This window comes from Emydura macquarii, unplaced genomic scaffold (genome assembly GCF_026122565.2).
Source record: "Emydura macquarii macquarii isolate MOO-44397 ecotype Brisbane River unplaced genomic scaffold, CSIRO-AGI_Emac_v2 contig_2897, whole genome shotgun sequence".
Classification (NCBI taxonomy): domain Eukaryota; kingdom Metazoa; phylum Chordata; order Testudines; family Chelidae; genus Emydura; species Emydura macquarii.
The window spans coordinates 25,094,298-25,113,710 of NW_027133034.1; positions in this window are offsets into that span (position 1 = coordinate 25,094,298).

Genomic DNA, 19,413 nt, shown 5'->3' on the forward strand with positions numbered 1-19,413 from the left:
TGCGGGCTTATGGAATCCCTCTTCGTATAATTAGCATCATTAAAAGCTTCTATTCCAACTTTACATGTCATGTTGGGCACAGTGAGCTCAGTTTTGAAATCCAAACAGGAGTTAGGCAGGAGTGTGTTATGTCTGCAATCCTCTTTAACATTGTCATTGATTGGGTAATGCAGTGTACAATAAAAGACATGCCTAGAGGTATTAGATGGACATCCCTTTTCATCCCTTAAAGACCTGGAGAAAACAACTCGACAATATATTCACCCAGAAAATTGGACTGAAAATCATTTGCAATAAGACAGATATCATGACTTTTAATATTGCCTTACCATCACCAGTACGGATAGAGGATTATATTCTCACTAATGTAGAAACATTCACATACTGGACCAGGATGGTGGAATAAATCAGGATATTTGGAACAGAATCAGTAAAACCAGGAACACCTTTAGGAACTTAAATACAGTCTGGAAATCATCAAAATATAACATCAAAACTAAATTCAAGATTTATCAGAGTTGTATACTTTCAACTCTACTTTATAGTGCAGAATTCTGAGGAATGGCAAAGTATGACATGTCCAAGCTGTCTTCATTTCATACAACCTGCCTCAGAAAAATACTCCGTATCTTTTGGTCCAGAACAATCTCAAATCAAGATGTATTCATACAGTGTAGCCAAGAAACTATGAGTACCATCATTATCAGAAGACACTGGAAATGGATTGGCCATGTGTTTCGGATGGAAGTTGATTCCATCACCAGAATAGCAATAAGATAGACACTTGAAGGCAAGCGAAAATAAGGCCACTCGAAAATAACATGGTGAAGAGCTGTGGAAGCTGAGCTGAAAAACCTAGGGCATAGCACTGGGGAACCATTGAAAGACTTGCCAGAAACAGACAGAAGTGGAGGAGCTTTGTCACTTCCCTAAACACCAGAAGCGTAATGAGGGACTAACTAACTAAGTAACATACATACATATATACATAAATTTCATTCTTTTTAAAGGCTGTCAAGACCCAAAGGAGACACCCAAACACACACACTCAATCTGTAGTATGATGCAGTATCATTTTATTTAACTGCTGCGTGACAGGAAGTTGTGGTTGCCTTTGAAGACTCTTGTGCTTTGAGAAAGAGACAAGACAGATGGATAAAGAAGAATGGGTTGGGCTGGGAAGTGATTGTAAGCATAAAGCTCTTTGAGAATGTGCAATGTGGCATCTGAGGTTTTGCACACTCCAGTATGTGATATATAAATATCTATTGTGTATCTTCCATGGGTGGATCAGTGGAAAATAAAATAGACTGCCATAAGTCAGAGGTTGGTAGCATGGTTTTCCAAGTTCAAGTTGAAGATTATGTTACATGATTCACCGTTTATGAATATGTTTTAAGTGGGATTCTCCAACAGCACTCTCAAGTGACTTATGCATCCCTTTTTATGTCCTTTGAAGTCAGAACATTAAACAGGGGCAACAGCAGATAACTTCCACTTATCTCTTGCAAGACATGGAGCAAATCTATATTTAGAGCCACTGAACTGAATTTAACTATTGAGGAGATGGTATTGCTTAAACATGAATAACTGAAGAACATAACCTTCAGTAAAATACATCTAGGCCAGATTCTTTACTGTGAGTGAGCAGAACTCAGACACCATGAGATGTGGGAAGGACAGGCTGCTTCAGCTCCAATGTCTGCTACTGGTGCAAAGTTCCTGAGATGACTTTTTTTTAAATGAAATTATTTGAAAATTATTGACGTTTTATTACATTTATAAGGGTGTGAAAAATGAATTGGCTTCAGCCCCTTTATTTTTCAGTAGAGCTGGTAGACAAATGTTGGGGTTTTTGTGATCCATAGAAATTGTGGACAAAAAATCACTTTAGTCTACATTTTTTATGGAAAATTTTGTTTTTTGGTGGGGAGAGAGAGAGACAGAAATTCAAAGACCAAAATATTTCAGTCAAATTCACAATATTTTGGTTTTGGGGGCATTTAGTTTTTGAGGAAAAATCAGTTTAAAATTGATCAGGTTTTTTTTAAAAACAATTTAAAATTGACATTTTTGACCCACCATAGTTTTCAGTGTCCTAGCTTAATAATTGGAAGACCATGAACGTATCTGGATAGTTGAATATTCAGTTCTCTTTGATTTTCTATTTATTTTGTTGCAGTTATAATTCCACAACTTTTTCTGAATGACCTGCCTGATATAATATCGAAGAAAGTAACAGGAAAGAAAACAACTTAAATTCCCAACACTCCAGGTTTGGGTGCCCTCAGTTCCCCTGAAAGCCAACAGAAAATGACAGTGGTCAGCATTTAGAAAGGATTATGCCCTTAAAGAAAACTTACTATGACTGCTTTCCACTGAGGAAAGATTGTACTTCAAGTAGTTATGAAGATTACAGCCTGGAGGCTCTTTGGAAACTTAAGTTCTAAGAGTCTAACAATATTATTGATATGAACGTAGACAATTGTGCCAGTGTAAAACAGAGAGCAGTTGAGCTGTTAGGAGGCATCATTGCCTAGGCAATAGAGCATTGGACTAGGATTCAAGATATTTGGGTTCTGTTCCCAGCTTTTCCAGTGATCTGAGAGACCTTAGGCAAATCATTCTTCCCCGTGCCTTATTTTCTATGTCATTTGAACTGCACTTTTTTTGGTATTGAAAATAAAGGGCTCTTGAAAACTACTGAAACACAGCCTCCCCCTTTTGTAGAGACGAGCAGCTACATTCTATTGAATCTTTGTATTTGTGGATGGAAGGGTGAGGAGAGTTGCTCTTTTTCTTAAGAGAGATGTGATCTTGAGTTGTCACAGTGACTAATGCTATTGTCTAGGAAAGAAAGCAGAGGTGAATGTGAGCCACAAAGTTCAGATTCAGATTAAAAATTTGCCAGAGTTTGGGAAGTGTTGAGATCTGGATTTTGATTTGGGTTTATCTCTAAAAAGAAATTAAATGAGGAGATTTAAGCTTGTGATTTATATCAGGATGTGGGAAGGAACAGGATGCATCATGACAGTGAAAGATGGAAGATAGATGACTATGGACAGATGACTATAGATGACTTAAAATGCAGCAAGGGCAGTTTAGGTTAGACATTAGGAAAAACTTCCTAACTGTCAGGGTGGTTAAGCACTGGAATAAATTGCCTTGGGGGGTTGTGGAATCTCCGTCATTGGAGATTTTTAAGAGAAGTTTAGACAAACACCTGTCACAGACGGTCTAGATAACATTTAGTCCTACCATGAGTGAAGGGGACTGGATTAGAAGACCTCTCAAGGTCCCATCCAGTCCTACGATTCTATGATTCTATGGAGCAGGAAGCAGAAAGACTAGCTTCCCAAAGCAGAAATAGGAAGGAATTGAAATTGAAGGGCAGGAATCTGGTGAAAAATGAGATTAAGCAGGCTCAGTTCTGAAGGCAGTGGAAGACAGTGGTGGGAAGCAAAACTGAAAGTAGGTGGGGGAGTTTATATTCTGAATTTACCATTCTCAAAATAAATATAGCACAGTATTGCTAGTATTAAAACATCAACAGTCAGCCCTCCAAAAATCATGATTTTTTAAAAAAAAACTTGCATTGGGTTTTTTACTTGTGTTCTGATTTTTGGGTCTTGAAGGTGCAATAGGATCACACATCCAAGCTTTTTTCCACATCCATGAAGAGTAGAAAGTTACTTTTTTTAAAAGTGAATGTTGAAATTCTCTTGTAATCACTTATCTCCGCAAACTGGGGATTGAAGTAAAACATCCAGTGTTATGAGAGCCGGCAACAGAGAATGGGGAGTAGGGAAGGTGATACAATTCTAAGTTTGCAAGGAAAACTTTGAATTATGCAGGTGTGGGGCAGGAGAAACGTGGTAAAGGATTTAAGGTCTGAGTTGTTGAAGGAAGAGGATTAAAAGACATTTACATGGAAAACCTAAGAAAGCTCCTAAGTATTCTGCAACTGAATAATTACACATAAAATACAGATCTTCTGAGACAATTAAATCTATATTCTGACCCATGAGGGTGAGAATAATAGTTCAATTTAAGTTTAAAAATTAGACTTTGTTTCTAATTTATGCTGGCCACTTGCCCTTTCTCTAACCAGTAATCTCCAAAATAATAGATGTCAACCTAATAACAAACAACTAAACATTCCCTTGAACTATGAAAAACTGGGATCAATATTCTAGTCTTCAAATCAGAGGAAAATAAAAACATAATAAGGCTATTTACCTTTTTTTCCCCTGTGAAGAAAGTTTAATATCTCTTAAACATATATTCTAGCATTTTTATTCATTCCTTGATACAAACAAGTTAAAAAGAGAGAATGATCCTTGCAGACAACTCATTCCACCTTTGCACACAAACTCATCTGGTTCATCTGTCAGGAACCATAGGCTAAAATAAAAGTTCAAAAGGGTTTCTCTTCACTATCAATGCAAGGCAATTACTGGTATATTTTAGACCTACAGTTAATTTGTAATTTACTCTGCATTCACTTCTTAAGTTTACAGGTTGGGCTGCCTTTAAAAGTGATCCATGAATTCATGTTTAATAGTAAACTTTAAATGCTATACATCTGCATTCTAATTTAAAGCAGCCTTAAATACAGCAGCTGGCAACAAGCTTTAGTTCACATTGCTTGCCAAATAATTCAGTCACTGGTGTGTTCAAAGCACTGGAAGTATTGCTGCTGTGACAATAGAGTGCATGTTGGTTCTTGTCTTCAAGCTGATTGGTTTACTTGGCAGAGCTTAAGTTCATTTTTTTCCCCAAATCTTTTGTTATATTTATTTGACAGTGTCTCATATAACATGTCCTCTGAGGAACAGACAAGCAAATGTATTTAGCTTCATAGGCTCAATCAGACAGTCTGTACACTACTAACTTATAGGAAAACTGTATTTGACTAACATTAAGACTGTGATATGTCAAGAAAAAACAGGGCTAGCACTCTAACTTCCCCTTTATGCCTAATTATTGAAACACAAATGGTATCAGACATCTACATCTCCTCTTTCTCTCTTTCTTCTCTTCTTGTTTCCTATTTCCTCACTTCTTCCCAGGAGTGAGACATTTTCAGAATGCCTAAGGGAGTTAGGAGCCAACATTCTTTTGAAAACGAATGGGACTTTTGTTCCCATATCCTTTTGGGCATTATGAAAATCTCCCTGCAGATGACAAGTGGCCAATGAGACTTGTGCTCCAAAGTCACTTCAATGGAATTTAGGCTTTAAATCCCTATGGTGCCCCTCCAATCTGTTTTCAGTTCCATTCTTCTCTCCTCCCATATCATTTACCTATTACTTCTTCTCCATCTGCCCTTGTGTCTTCTCCCTTCTCCTGTCATCAAAGTGATTTTTAAAATGCTTTGTTTGGAGTGATCCTAGTTCCGCTGGCCTCCCTACTATGCTGAAGTCTGTCCTAGTGGAAACAGCAGTTCTTCCCAATAGCTAACAGAATGCAAATCATCTAAAATCTTGTACAAGGCCAAACAAACTTACCATATTTTAAAAATGGAAATAAGGTAGGGAGCCTTTTCAAAAGGATTTGCATTTGATAAAAGCCAAAATGTGCATGTGCCAAAACTTCAGGTTTTATATTATTTTACCTAAACACTAAAGTGAGTTAAGGTTCACTACAAAATGGGCTTATGTGCACCAAGCAATTTAATTTGATCCATTCCAGTCAGTCTTATTGAATTCTCTTAAACTCTACAGAGGTAACAAAGTAGTTTAGTACTTATCTATCCAATAAGGTTTTGTTGTAAGCTGTGCTGGTGTAGTTTTGTTGAATGTTCAGCATTGTCTATTTTAAACATATTGAGCAATCAATTTAAACTTGTTGTTGTCATTGGGGTTTGAAAATTTAATAAGCAATTACCATAGTTCATTCCTTTATGTCTTTAATTTTTACTAAGATGTTGTTCAATTTCAGGCCTAAAGCAATCAAAGCATCCAGAATATTTAATTGAATGAGTCCATAACTCAGTCCTGCTCCTGACTATATTTTTCTCCAATGATTTATTGGGCTGAATGATACAATATCGCCCCATAAAGTGAGTAAAGGGAAAATGCAAATCAGAAGTATGGCCATAAATATACAGTACTGCAATGCTCATCAAGTCGATAGGGGGCCGACCTCTTCCCCACTTTTGATTATTGTATTGCTCTGCCTTTTGTGTGTGCATGTGGGAGGTATAGGGGTCCTTCCTACAATTTGTAGTTTCATAAAATTATATTCTTTGCATAGCATATGGGATAAATGAGGTACATGTGGAGCTATGAGAGAGTATCCAGAGAATCCAGGGCTAGATAACTGAATTATTTTGACTTCCTTTTCCATTTCCTTTTATAGGGTTTCCTTCTCTTCCCTCCCAATCAGTTTGTCTCCAGCATTTTTCTAATTCAGTTTGGGGTAAAAACAATACATTATTAAATTTGTTTTCTATTTTCATTATTCATTCAAAAGACCAGCAAAATTACTCAAAAGAAGGATGATTTCTGTATTAAATAACTGGACCCATCATGTTACACAACATTCCAGCCATTACCTAATAGAAAGGGCCAGATTCTGATCCAACTTGCATATTTTAACACTGCTATAATTCCATTGATTCTCACCTATGTAAGAGGAAGAAATATCAGGCCCAAAGTATCCATGAATGTTGTAAGAATAGATATGAACAAGATTTTAGGGGTCTGAGTTCTTGTTTAAAATGAACAACTCAACAGTTTTTTTGCATTTTTGGATTTTTCACAGTCATATGGACCCCTAATCTTTCCAATGCAGCCCCTTTACTACTGTTACTTTTATTTAATATTTATATATTTCTCCCATAGGTACCTTTCTCTCATCCTGCCCCTTATATATCCCATTTAAATCTGTAAAATTATCACCTTATCCTCTGGAAGACCTCACCTCTGCTATGGTGCATCCAGAAACTATGTCCCAACAGCTAGTTTCAAACTGGAATACATCAAAGCCCACTATGGAACTTTTGGTGCACTATATATTCACACTCTGGATTGCTGTGCATGAACTTGCCATGTAGACAAGCTCTTAGCCAGTCAGCAGCAGTGATCACAATTAGCTGTTGGTGTATAAAAGTTTTCTGGAAGGAAGTTACTGTGAGACAACCTTGTGCACTATAGATTCACAACCATCACCAATAATAAAGAGAATTTCTTCCATCACTTATCAGGTGGAATGGTGTATAGAGTGTGTTGGAGGTGGCAGGGGGCATGACCAGGTCATTTTGCGCTATGGCTATTCTCAGCAAAAGGCCATTTCAAATCAGCACAATTTAGAGTAGACTTGGTGCTGCTTTAAGAAGTTCTATGGGTGGGGCCAGATTTCAGGCAGTAAAGAGGTAGCTTAAAGCTAAATTGGCCCTCCTCCTTCCTTTCCTGTACCCAGACTATTATAGAGACCACTTTCCCTGATCTGCTGATGCAACCCTGGGGTCCAGCTGTAACTCCCTTCTGCCAGAAATGTCAAGCAATATTCTGAAAAATTATGATTCAAAAGGATGTTAGCAAAAATGTCAAGGAAGATACTGTGAGTAGAATACTAAATACCCAAAGAAGGCACTCAAGTTTGGCCACACATCTTTATGTAATTCATTTCCTCGTTCCTTGCTCACTGCCCCAAGAATGAAAACAAAAGCATTCTAATATAAAGAAGAGCAAAAAACTGGCTAAGTCATCAGTGAAGAATATACTGCTAGTATACACTGGTAAACATTTATGTAAAAAAGCAACATGTATTTGCTGTTTTCTATCATTTTCAGGTTATTTTGTATTGTTTAAAGAAATGCTTTTCTCTAAATTCCGCTAAATTCTCTAAACGGGTTGCTGTGGGCCAGATTAAATTTTGTTGTCCTCATTTATTGTGCAGGCCAGTTCCCACTTGCAAAATCCGTGGCAAATGGATTGGGATTCAGTTGTCAAAAGGAATGGCTTCCATTTTTACAGACACCGTTTTCATCCATCAAATTTGCAACCAAGATTGAATTGTGGACATAAATCTGAATACTTGCACATCTAAATAACTGAGTGTGGTTGCAATTCAGATAGTTAGAGACACAAGTGCTCGTATTTGTTCTTGTAATTTATTTTGCAAGTGCAAAACTATGGGTGCAAATTAAAACAATAATGGAAGTTGAACCTTGAGACCTCTTGAAATTTTGTCCATATTGTAAACATTTTTTTCTATTTGGTGAGATTAGATTTAATCACTTAAAACAGTAGAAGAAAAAGAAATATATTTCAACACATTTCTTACAACAGTGTAGTATTCAGTATAAGTAGTGAAAGTAGATGTTTAATGTTCAATTCTGGTGACCCTAATCAAGGCACATCAAAGTGCACAAGCTACCAATCTCTTACATGGTTGTATTTTTGCCTTGTATTGTTTATAGGTCACATCTGAAAACAAGCTTTCCAAATGGCTGCCTTATATGTCTTTCCTCGCTTCACTTTCACACCTTCTTTAAAACTTACTGCTTCTTTGTTTAGTGTCTGTAAGGAAAAGTCTAGAGGGAGGAAGTAATGGAGATAAATATGCCAGACACCTGTGCCTGGATTACCATTGTCTGACTTTTCGATTTCATGTTTTGTCTTTTTTTTCCCATTAGGTTTGGACAGATTTAGGTGAGAGTATAAGGCAACCTTTAAAAACCTTTGTCAGAAAATCTAAGAAAGAAAAAGACTTTCTTACATTCAAGTACACTTTAAGTATCTTTGTTTTTCCATAAGACTCTGATCTTAAATTACATGTTCTTGCTTCTTGGTTTTGTTTTTCTTTTAACTCTGATTTTCAACTTCTAAAAATTAAAAGAATGCAGAGGCTACTTTGCTAACTTTTCTCATATACGTGTTACTTCCATTCACTTACTACTTTAGTTATTGGCTCCAAAATTACACAGCTGAGAGCATGATCTATTAGATGAATAGTTCCCATTACTTGTGATAATTCGTGTGTGTGTGTGTGTGTGTGTGTGCATAGTTTAGAATATTAAATCTTAAATCAAGTTTGGAGTAGGATTTATGGGACAGGGTAGAAGGAAATTGTTTATTCAACAGATCACATGCTTTAAAAAAAAACAAAAAACGTTATGGTCTTGGCAGGTTGGTTCAAATTTGCTTTTCTTTTCTTCTTTTTGTGAAGACAACCTGTCTAGATTACTGATATTTTAGTATTTATTTTCCCACTATATACTTCTGTCTATGGTCATATCTATATTACCCTTTTTGAAATGTGATTTCAGAAGTGTCTTTTTCAACATGATAATACTTCTGTGAATTATGTCACATGGCTCACAGGATGATTATTTGCACACTATTATTGGCCAGTTTTGTTGATTAGTAATTAAAAATGCATTTGGCAAATTGCACAGTATTTTTCAAATGAAATGATTATTTTTTAAAATGTGCTTAGCTCTGTTATTCACGTGATTTATCCCACATTCTTTTATTGGTGAAGGCTAATCTATAACGGAGTAAATATGCCTAGAATTAAGTTATAGTGCCCATTGTGTAAAAGCAGCATTTGTAGGAATGGGGCAATATGTTTACCCGTGGCATTCTCACAGTGCAAAGATCAAATGATTAAAAGTAAGTATTGTTACTGACAGGGGCATGCACAGGAATTTAAATTTGACCCCTTTTGGAGAGGCACTTACTGCCCTGAATGGATCTCGCTGTTCCTCCCCGTTTCCCGCCTCGGCCCTGGCAGGAGCTCACTCTTCTCTCCTGCCCCTCAGCCCCAGCAGGTGCTCGCTTTTCGCTTCCTGCCATCCTGGCCCTGGCAGGCACTTGCTCTCCTGCCCTGCCCCTGAGGCCAGGAGGAGCTCATTCATTCCCTCCCCTCTGCCCCCACAGCCCCAGGGCCGGAGTTCTGTACCCCTGACAATTATGGTGGGGGGGCTGTGCCCCTGTCTGCCCCCCTCCCCACTTGCCTCATGCATGCCTCCGGTTACTGATTTTCACCTTTATTTTCCAATATATGCTCAAGTGAAGCAGCACTATTTCACCCAAGAAGGCTTTACTCCTATCAAATGCAGTAGAAGTAGGAAATCTTTATGGGGTGGGTGTACCAGTTCCACTGCATGTCGGCAGTGTCAGGTTCAGGTAGCAGATGAAAATTCATTGGGAAAAAGCGAATGATTGATCTAGGTGTAAGAGGACAGGGAAAATGAAAGGGTGGGGAGCACTTCTTTTCATTGAAGGCAAGGAGTATGATGGAGATGAAGGCAGCAGTTTTTTGTTGGGTGCTATCTCACTACCAAATACTTGTGAAAACTTCCTTTGATTGACACATACTGATTTTTGCTAGTAGCAAATGTTTCTGGATACTGTGGAAGCAACTATGAAATTTGCAACTCCAAGAAAGCCTCTCCACATTTTCATGTATCACGTTTTGACAAACGCCTCAAATGTCAAATTCTGTTGAAAACTTTTTTAAATGTTTTCCTTAAACATTTTTGAAGGAAAAAAATAATTTCTCAGCCAGCCCTATGATAATTTATGCCCCAACTTTGTCTCCAAATTTACTGTTCCCCAAATCTGTATGTCGTTTGCTCCCATCTTTAGTGTCTGCTTGAAGTCTTTCTGTCTTGCTCAAATAATTCCATTCCCACAAGTCATTCTTTTCTGTCCACCTACTCTTTGTCCTACCAAGTCTCTTCTTTGTCCTTTTATCTCTCTATCCCCCCCTGAAGTCCAACTCTATCCTTCTCACCTCTCTCCTCCCCTCAGAGTTTCTCTTCAAGTTGGTCTTCATTGGACTACATGGTTGCAAAGGCAAACGGCTGAGGAATCTTTCTCCTGATTTCCCCTTGTCTAGTGATGATGCTAGGAGAAAAGCAGAACTTCTTTCATGTTTCCTGTGTCTGTATGAGGGGCCTCCTCTGCCTCAGTTCCCTTTATCTGAGAAAATGTCTACTACTGCTCAGAAGCTGATCAATGGCTTTGCAGGGAGATAAGGTGCCAAGTATCACTGCATAGCAGCACTTTTGTACCCATAAGCTGTTTTCCTTCTTTGCTTGGTCTCCTTCTCTTCACTCCCCCTTGAGCAGACTGACATTTGGGGGGACAGACATCTTCCTAACCCCTCATAGTTATATCCATAGTAAGAAAGCCTTGTCCTCATCTATTCTCCCTCTATTTCCAAGGTGCTTCTGATAGCATACCTTTTGCCCATTGCCTGTACCTTTTAGGTTTTCTCTGCATTCTTTAGTTCAACTTTGTATTATTTAACTCTCTTAGCATACTTATTTACTGAAAGATGATATAAAAGTTAAACTCAATATATATTTTCTGAAAACACCAAAGAAAAGTAACTCTTTCTCTTCTAAGGTGGATATAGAACATAACTGAATGCTATTGATATCAACCTGTGTTACAACCTTTTTCCACATATAGTTGAGGACAATACAACCAGATCTCTTCAAAGAGATTTGTTCTATATCCAGTTTGTTTCTTAAAAGTCTTCTTAGAGGATGCCTATTTTTTCACTGTCTGTTGACCTGAGAACCCTATTATTAACTGTGTTATGCAATTGACAGATAACTATACATAGAACTTACTGGGATAAAAATGTGATCAACTGTATCATATTAGTGAAATCACAAAATGCAAAAAAAAATTTGAACAAGAGCCATTACTATTCCAAAGTAGTGTTAGAGGCAACATCATGGCAAATTAATCCATAATGTACAACATGTACAGACCACCAGTTCATTCATTTAATAGACTTAAAGAAATACAGTAACAGCCATTAACAGCATTGTTGATCATGTGGATTGTAGCTCAGAGACTCCTGCTACTGCCCATTCAAATAGATTGGAAAGCTGCAAGTAAATTTATTACTGCCCAGTGAGCATGATTGCTAACAGTATGTTGGTGACCACCCTTTGCTTCCGCTATGTTAAAGAATTTGTGCTTTTCCTTTAGTTTAAGTTTCAGCATGCAGAATATAAAACTTGCTATCCTGTATTCTGAAAGTGATTCTACTTAACAACACTCAAAAAAAAGAAATATTGGTAGATGTCTCTTAATGGCATCTCAGAATATAAATGGAATTAGATATTTAATCAGTGATTCTTACTTACATATATAGAATTGGACCACCCATTATTCATGGATGATGGATTCCAGGAGCTTAGACTATTTATCTTAACAAAGGGAAGGTGAAGAGGTGACTTGATTATTATCTATAAGTACCTACAAGGGGAACAAGTGTTTAATAATGGGCTCTTCAGTGTAGCAGAGAAAGGTATAATACAGTCCAATAGCTGGACGTTAAATAGATACATTCAGATTGGAAATAAGGGGCAAATTTTTAACAGTGAGAGTAATTAACCATTGGAACAACTTACCCCAAGTCATAGGGGATTGTCTATTACTGACAATTTTTAAATCAAGATTGGATATTTTTTCTAAATGATCTGCCCTAGGAATTATTTTGGGGGAGTTCTATGGATTGTGTTATACAGGAGATCAGACTAGATGATCACAATAGTCCCTTCTGGCCTTGGATGTCAGGTAGTAAATTTATTTCCTGATTCCATATATGGTACTTTATAAGCTTTTTTTGGGGCAGGCATTATCTTTTATTATGTGTTTGTACAGTACACAGTGGGATGTGGGTTGATGACTGGGAAGCCTAGGATCAATAGCAATATGATGATTATGCTAATAAGTAGTAATAATAATAATACATCTGCCTCTTAGTATGTTGATGGGAATCTTGAAAAATTTTTGCATTCCTTTGTTGCATTAAATGGGGGTCGTCTATTAAGGTGGGCACATTCCACATGATCAATTTCCTGCAATCATAACAAGGAATGGGAACACAGGTATTTGTGGACTATGATCTCTCTCATCTTCTGTCCTGTGATGATTTTTTTTTTAATTATTATTACTTCATGAGATTCTTTGCATTGTTTGTGTCTCTTGCATAAAAATTAAAAGATGTGTATACCAGAGCATGCATTCATTGGAATATATGCTGCCTGGTAATGCAGGTGTATGTAACTTCTTATGGGGATGTTATGGGGATGTTATCTGCAGTGCAGATTTGCTTGTATTGTTCTTGATGCTCAGTCAAAAGGTGACTGATATTACTCAAGCGAGAAACAGCTCATCAATGTGACTACAGGTTCAGTCTGGCACTTACTGTTTTTAAACCCTAATTGAAATAGATGGGTTTAAATAGCTAACTTGTATGAGTAACTGCTTATGATTGTGAGGGGTTCACAATCTAGCCCTGAGACATGTGGAGGGTGAAGGAGGTTGCTGTTTTGTCCCAGCCATTTTGAAAATCATATTAGAATGCTGTTGCTGCATTTTAATGAGGTTGCGCCTGGCTTCTGGTTGGGCTGGATGTGCTGTGCTAATGGCCTTTCACACTAGAGTTTGGAGTGGTCCGTTTCAGCAACAGACAGACCAGGGAAGCATACAGGCAAATGAAAATGAAATAAATGTTGTATTAAAAGTTAGCTAAACAATTTCAGACAGGAAAAAGAAAAGGTTCAGTTCAGGTTCTGGACAGAGATTGGGGCTTAATTCTCATAGCGATAGGAATTATGGTTCCTCTATCAGGATACCTGCATTGTGTCCATACTTACAATGAATATAATTTGTAATACAAGATGCTAAAATAAATTTTTTTTATAAATGGAGAAACAGCTAAAATACTCCACTGAAGTAAATAGATGAGGGTTATATGCACATCTCTGTAACAGATTCTGTAGAATATCATAAACATTGGCACTGCTAACTCACTAAGTGTGTCACTTTTCAAATGGCCAGCTTAGGCTATGTATCTATTTCATGAGTTCAGTGGACCTTTGACTAAAGTCTGTTCTTATCATTAAAACATTGGTCTGGCTTCAGTTCAACATATTAAGCAAAACCAGCTGTGGCTTAAGTCTTATCTAAAGGAGACAGAAACTTGACTTTTATTAAGTGTGGTTAAGGATTTAGACTCTTGTGGTAATTTCAAGAACCTTATAATGCTCACAAATTGTCAGTGATTTCAGAGAGTTTTAACCTGCAAATTGCCTCTACTGTCCTATGAAGTCAGCTCATGTTGAACTGTTCTGATAAGTCCAGAACTCCACTGGTCCAGCCAAATAATGAAATAGAAGTAATCCAAATTGTACACATTTTAAAACGTTCAACATTCTTGAATCAAAACCTCAAGGTACTGCCCATTTACCCTCTTCTAAATTCTAGTCCAGCTAAAGAGGCATCTTCTTTGCTCTTCTCGCCAAGACTTTCTAATGTCTGACATGCGCACAGGTTGTTCTTAAAGGGAATCAACCTAGCAAAGGATAAGGCTTGACAATAAAAACTCACTGCAAGAGGTATATTATTCTAAGCCATCATCAATATTTTAATCAAGTGTTTTTTAAAATACAGTTGCAAGCTTTTGTATGTTTTGCTGAACTTAATTTTTATAGACACATTGATTAGTCTGACGCAGACATGATTGGCTGGGCGAGGGGAGGTTTGCTCCCTGACAAAAAGCATGACAGAAAAACTGAACAAGAGACAAGTAATTCCACAGCTAGGAAGCTATTTGTGTGCAGCTAGACAGTGCTATAAATAGCAGCTGGGGAACTCCAATCTGACTATCAGCCTGTAGGAAAATATTTTGTCTTCATTGCTTTTAGTTACTTAATTTTTTTCAAAGCAGAAAATATACAAATCAAAGATATTCAATACATCTTTCCTTCAAGACTAAAATGATATTCAGATTCATTTTACTACCTTTAAACTACTTTTTGGTTTGGACATATGCTATCTAAAATAGATTAGGAAGGCAGCTTTGTATTCTCTGAAGATCTGGGTCTGCAATTCTCACCCTTCTGCCATTCAATAGAAATATGAGATGTAACTGGCTTGAAGTGCCACACATGTCTTCCTGATATTAAAGCAAATTGGTATATTATTCTCTTAAATCTCTTCACTACCTGCTATTTCATATTGATTTTAAAGTGCAGTTTCACTCTGAAAAGGGACTGAGTTTTTTTTAAAAAGCTTCACTTCTCAACACCTTCTCTTCTAAATTCAAATTTATACCTGTTTATTTAAGTGGCATGAAATATGTTCATCACATACTGACCATGGAAAGGTAATATAGATGGGGGGGGGAGTGCTAATTAACCCTGCTGAGCCACAGCTGAGAGGAATCAGGTGGCTATGCAATCCCCTGACTCAGTGAGGGAGCCCAGCTGGGGAGGAAGGAACTGCAGAACCAGACAGAAAATTGGAAGCAGAGGAGGTGGCTGGGAAAATCTGCAGTCACTCCTTGAGAGAAGGGAGGAGTGTTGGATGGCTTCAACAGGTAGCCTACAGTTACTCTCTAGGAGGAGGGAGCTGGGAGGCTGACAAACCTGGGGGGGGGATACTAGATGTTAAGGAAAGGGCTCAGGGAAAGGCAGCAAACTCCAGGAGGGAAGAGACCTTGGCTGCTGATTAGAAGGTCCCTGAGCTGTAACCCAGAATAGAAGGTTCCCCAGCCATTCACTGAAGATCCTGGGTTCCTCAGCTAGCCACTGAAGATGTGGCTCCTGACTGCCTGAAACTGCAGAAGTGGCAAAGAGAGGGTGAATGAGAAGACTGCCTAAGATTGCTAAGGAAAGGCTTTGATACCCTCCAGAAGGGAAAATGTGTATAGTGGCCTGGCTGGAGGGCTGAGTCATGAAGAGGCAGCAGTAGCTCATGGAGCAAAAGAGTGGCTGCTGCCCAAGCGAGAGAGGAGGAGAGATAGCCTGCAACTGCGGGAAGGGGCATTGGTCTTGTGAAGTTAAGCCCCAGAATGGCCAGGAGGAGGTACCATCTTAGCAGTGAGTAGAGCACCCTGTCACAGACATAAATATTTACTTCCTTTAGTTAGGTAGACCCAACACCACTACAAAAGAATGATCTGGAGTCTATTCTAGCTTGTGTCATCAGCAGAATTGTTAACTATTGTTAACATAATTGTTAACTGTATGTTAACTCCATGCAGAAAGCAGTAGGCAGTTTCCCACTTCCCTGGGATCCTGTTTTCCACAGATCCATGTATAAAGAGAGACTAGAATGGGAAAGTGGATGGGAGAGACAATGCAACCAGTTTTCCTCACCAACATTTGCTTTCGCCCTGAACAAAACAGCAATAGGCAATGTTACATAGCCAGAGGCTGTAGTCATTTTCCCATAAAGCGGCCTCTGCAGTGATGAATCCCCTTAAAGGGGGCCCAAGGGCTGCTACTGGGTAGGGAATCCTTATGTGCATCACTTAGTGAGTTGAGGGGCAAAGATGCAGTATGGAGATGCTAAGCCACTGTATAGATGCCCTTATAGCCCCTCAGATCCCTGATTTCTGCAGGATTTGTGGTCTGGTTCCTCCTGGTTTCTCCCACAAGAAATCAAACCTCTCTTCACCTCATGACAGAACTTTATGTGAAACTTCACATGGGGTGCACAATGGACTTTTCTAGCCCCAATTAGTGTATTTTCATGCAGAAGCATTGTTTGGCCCTAAATTTATTATTTACTTCCAAATTTTGCCCTTGTTACACCTTTGCACATCCATTAATTATCGGGTTGTTCACGTATAAGTGGCAGTATAATTTCATGAAAGTGAAAGTGTAAATAAGGGTAGAATTTTGGCTTACAGCGTTCAATTAATGATAGGTCAATGACAGTTAGGTACCTACACACCTGTGAAAAGCCTACTAGGCACCTACCTGAATCTTTAGACATCCAGATATCTTTTAAAATCTGGTCCAGTTAGAAAGAGATCCAGTCTTGATATAAATATTTCCAGAGATTCCTTGGGTAAGCTTTTTCCAATTGATGATACCCTCAATGTGTTGGGTTTTTATACATCCTTATTTCCAGTCTCCATTTCCCTACCAGCCATATTCCAGGCTGCAATTTACAGTCTTCTACTTGAAGGTTTCTTGCACATTCCACTGAAGCCTATAGTACTGGAGACTAGAGACTGGAGACTAGAGACTATAGTTCTGCAAAGACAGAACATCAAACTAGATGGACAACTGGTCTTATCCAGTATGGCAATTCCAGCCTTACTATTATAAGAAAATGGGGGTTGTGGGGAAGGTGGCAGAAGGAGGATGTCTGCTGTGTAGAATTACCTTTCAATTAATATTCATCAATCTTTTATTTTTTAAATGTGAATGGAATACTCACCTGTTGCTCTGCGATTTCAGCACTGTTTAGACATGTATTGCATTGCAGGACTGTGGCATAACGGGCACTGTATAAGAGTCCTTCTCCCTTTCATCACTAAGCTCATCTAACATGCTGTCTACAATAACTGTCTGGAGTTCCTCACCCCTGGCTCCATGTGTTTGGAGTCCAGACCAGTCACCACTTGTCCTGCAACCCTGGGTGCCTTAAAAACCTTTGCTGCAGTACCTCCCAGCCAGGCATGCATGTAGGTCACACCCTGCTCATCTGTCTCTGTGTTAGACAGCCCTGGTTCAGCAGATCTGACCCCAACAGCCTGTCTACAGCCGCACTCTGGCTTCCACCAGCCATGGAAACTACTTCCAGGATGACCTAAACATACTGCCAGTCCCAAATTTTCCCAAATCTCTGTACTCTTAATGGCTGTTAACCATGAGTAACCCCACTGTTCAAAGCGGTCATGACTTGTTTTTGTTTTGTTTTGTTTTGTTTGGGGGGAGGGGGAGAAGGAGGGAGTCTGGGATAAGGAGAGGCCATTTTAGCACTGTTCAGTATGTTATGGCACAATCACTTGATTTTTGTCTTTCCTGTTCTCTGGTTTGTTGTTCCCACTGGGAAGTTTATCCACCCTTTCCTCCTGCCCAGTTAGTATTTACCTGGTATTTTGAAGCACATTACACTTTCAACAGGTCCATGGCTTACTTATATTCATATATCCCTGAATGGTGGGGGACCTGGGGGAGGAAGTGGTTCTGGGAGAGACAAAGGACCTTACAGTTTTCTGCCCTGGAGAGTTATATGAATCAAAGCACCAATTAGTGGGGCAAAAATGAAAGGGTACCTTTTTTCCTTCTTCATCACTGGCTGAATGAAGGGTCCATACACAAATAAAGTAAACTATCATTTATTGAAACTAGCCAATGTGATGTAACTGTGAACTTTTTTTTTTAAAGTTACTGATTGATTGAAAACCTAACAGATCAGGTTCCCTGGACAGGGGTATGGTAGAGCTAGAATGGCATTCTCTCTCCACTATGCCCCAGGAGTGTGGAGGTGAGGTTAGAAAGAAGTCTGGGGATTGGGAGACGCTGCAGTTTAGGATTACATTAGTGTCCCTGAGGACTATTAAAACTTGACTGCCTTGAACCTATCTCCTTGATATCCCCCTCCCCCAGACAAGGGGGGGGTGAAGAGGGAAGGAACAGCTGCAGAGGACATCCCAGGGGGACAAATGGGGCATGCCTTGTGTTGGAGGTTTGGGGGCTAGACATGTTAACCTTCAGGCACAGTCTTGGGCTCATTGTTTCCCTGGTAGGTGCCAGTACAAGGTGTTGTGCTTCCTCCTATAGTCTCCCTCCCCCAAGCTGTCAGTTGAGCAGCAAAAGCAGCATTATTTTGCTTTCCTTGGAAAGCAGATAAGAAATCCCCCCTCCACCCTCCCATTAACATAACTGCTGTTCAAGGCCAAAATATAGATTTTTTTTTTTTTCCAGCCAAGGATACTGAAACGTGGTTGTAGTCCAAGCCTAATATTAAACCAAGCCCCTCCCCTGACCTTCTGTATGACTCCTATTTGTAGAGGGTGGGGGGTTAAAAGTTTGATTTGTTGAAAGGAGCAGCATTCAGCTGTAACTCTGGAGAGCCAATAATCTTATACAAATGTCTTGTCCCCATACTGGACCTTTCCACCTCCTCTCTTGCTGTTGGCCAGCTGGCCAACAAATGTGCAGACCCAGGGGCAATATGATAGCTTTCTGATAACCTGTCCTATACTTTCTGGCAAAAGTTCTATTGGTACATGGTAATTCAATAAAATGTTGAATTTACAGTCATCTTACTCAGGGACCACTTGTTGGGGGGCAGGAGGAGGACAGGGCCTTCCATTCCCAGAGAAAGAGGATGGGGGTTTAATTTAGTATTCTCAGGTTCCTGCTGAATCTCAGAGTCCTCCAATGGCTTGCCAGGAGGGGCATGCTGAACCAGCTTCTCTGGGTAGAGGTGAAGAATAACATGATCCTTCTCCTCCTGGTCTTCCAGGTCTGCCTCCTCCATGGTCTCTGCTGTTTCCGTGCCCTGGCCCTTATTGGCATCCCATCACAGGATGAATAGGGGGTCATGTGTCAACTCAAGATTAGCATTGGGAACTCTGGGGAGCACCTATTCTAGATTCTTGAAAAATGGGCATGTTGGAGCACCC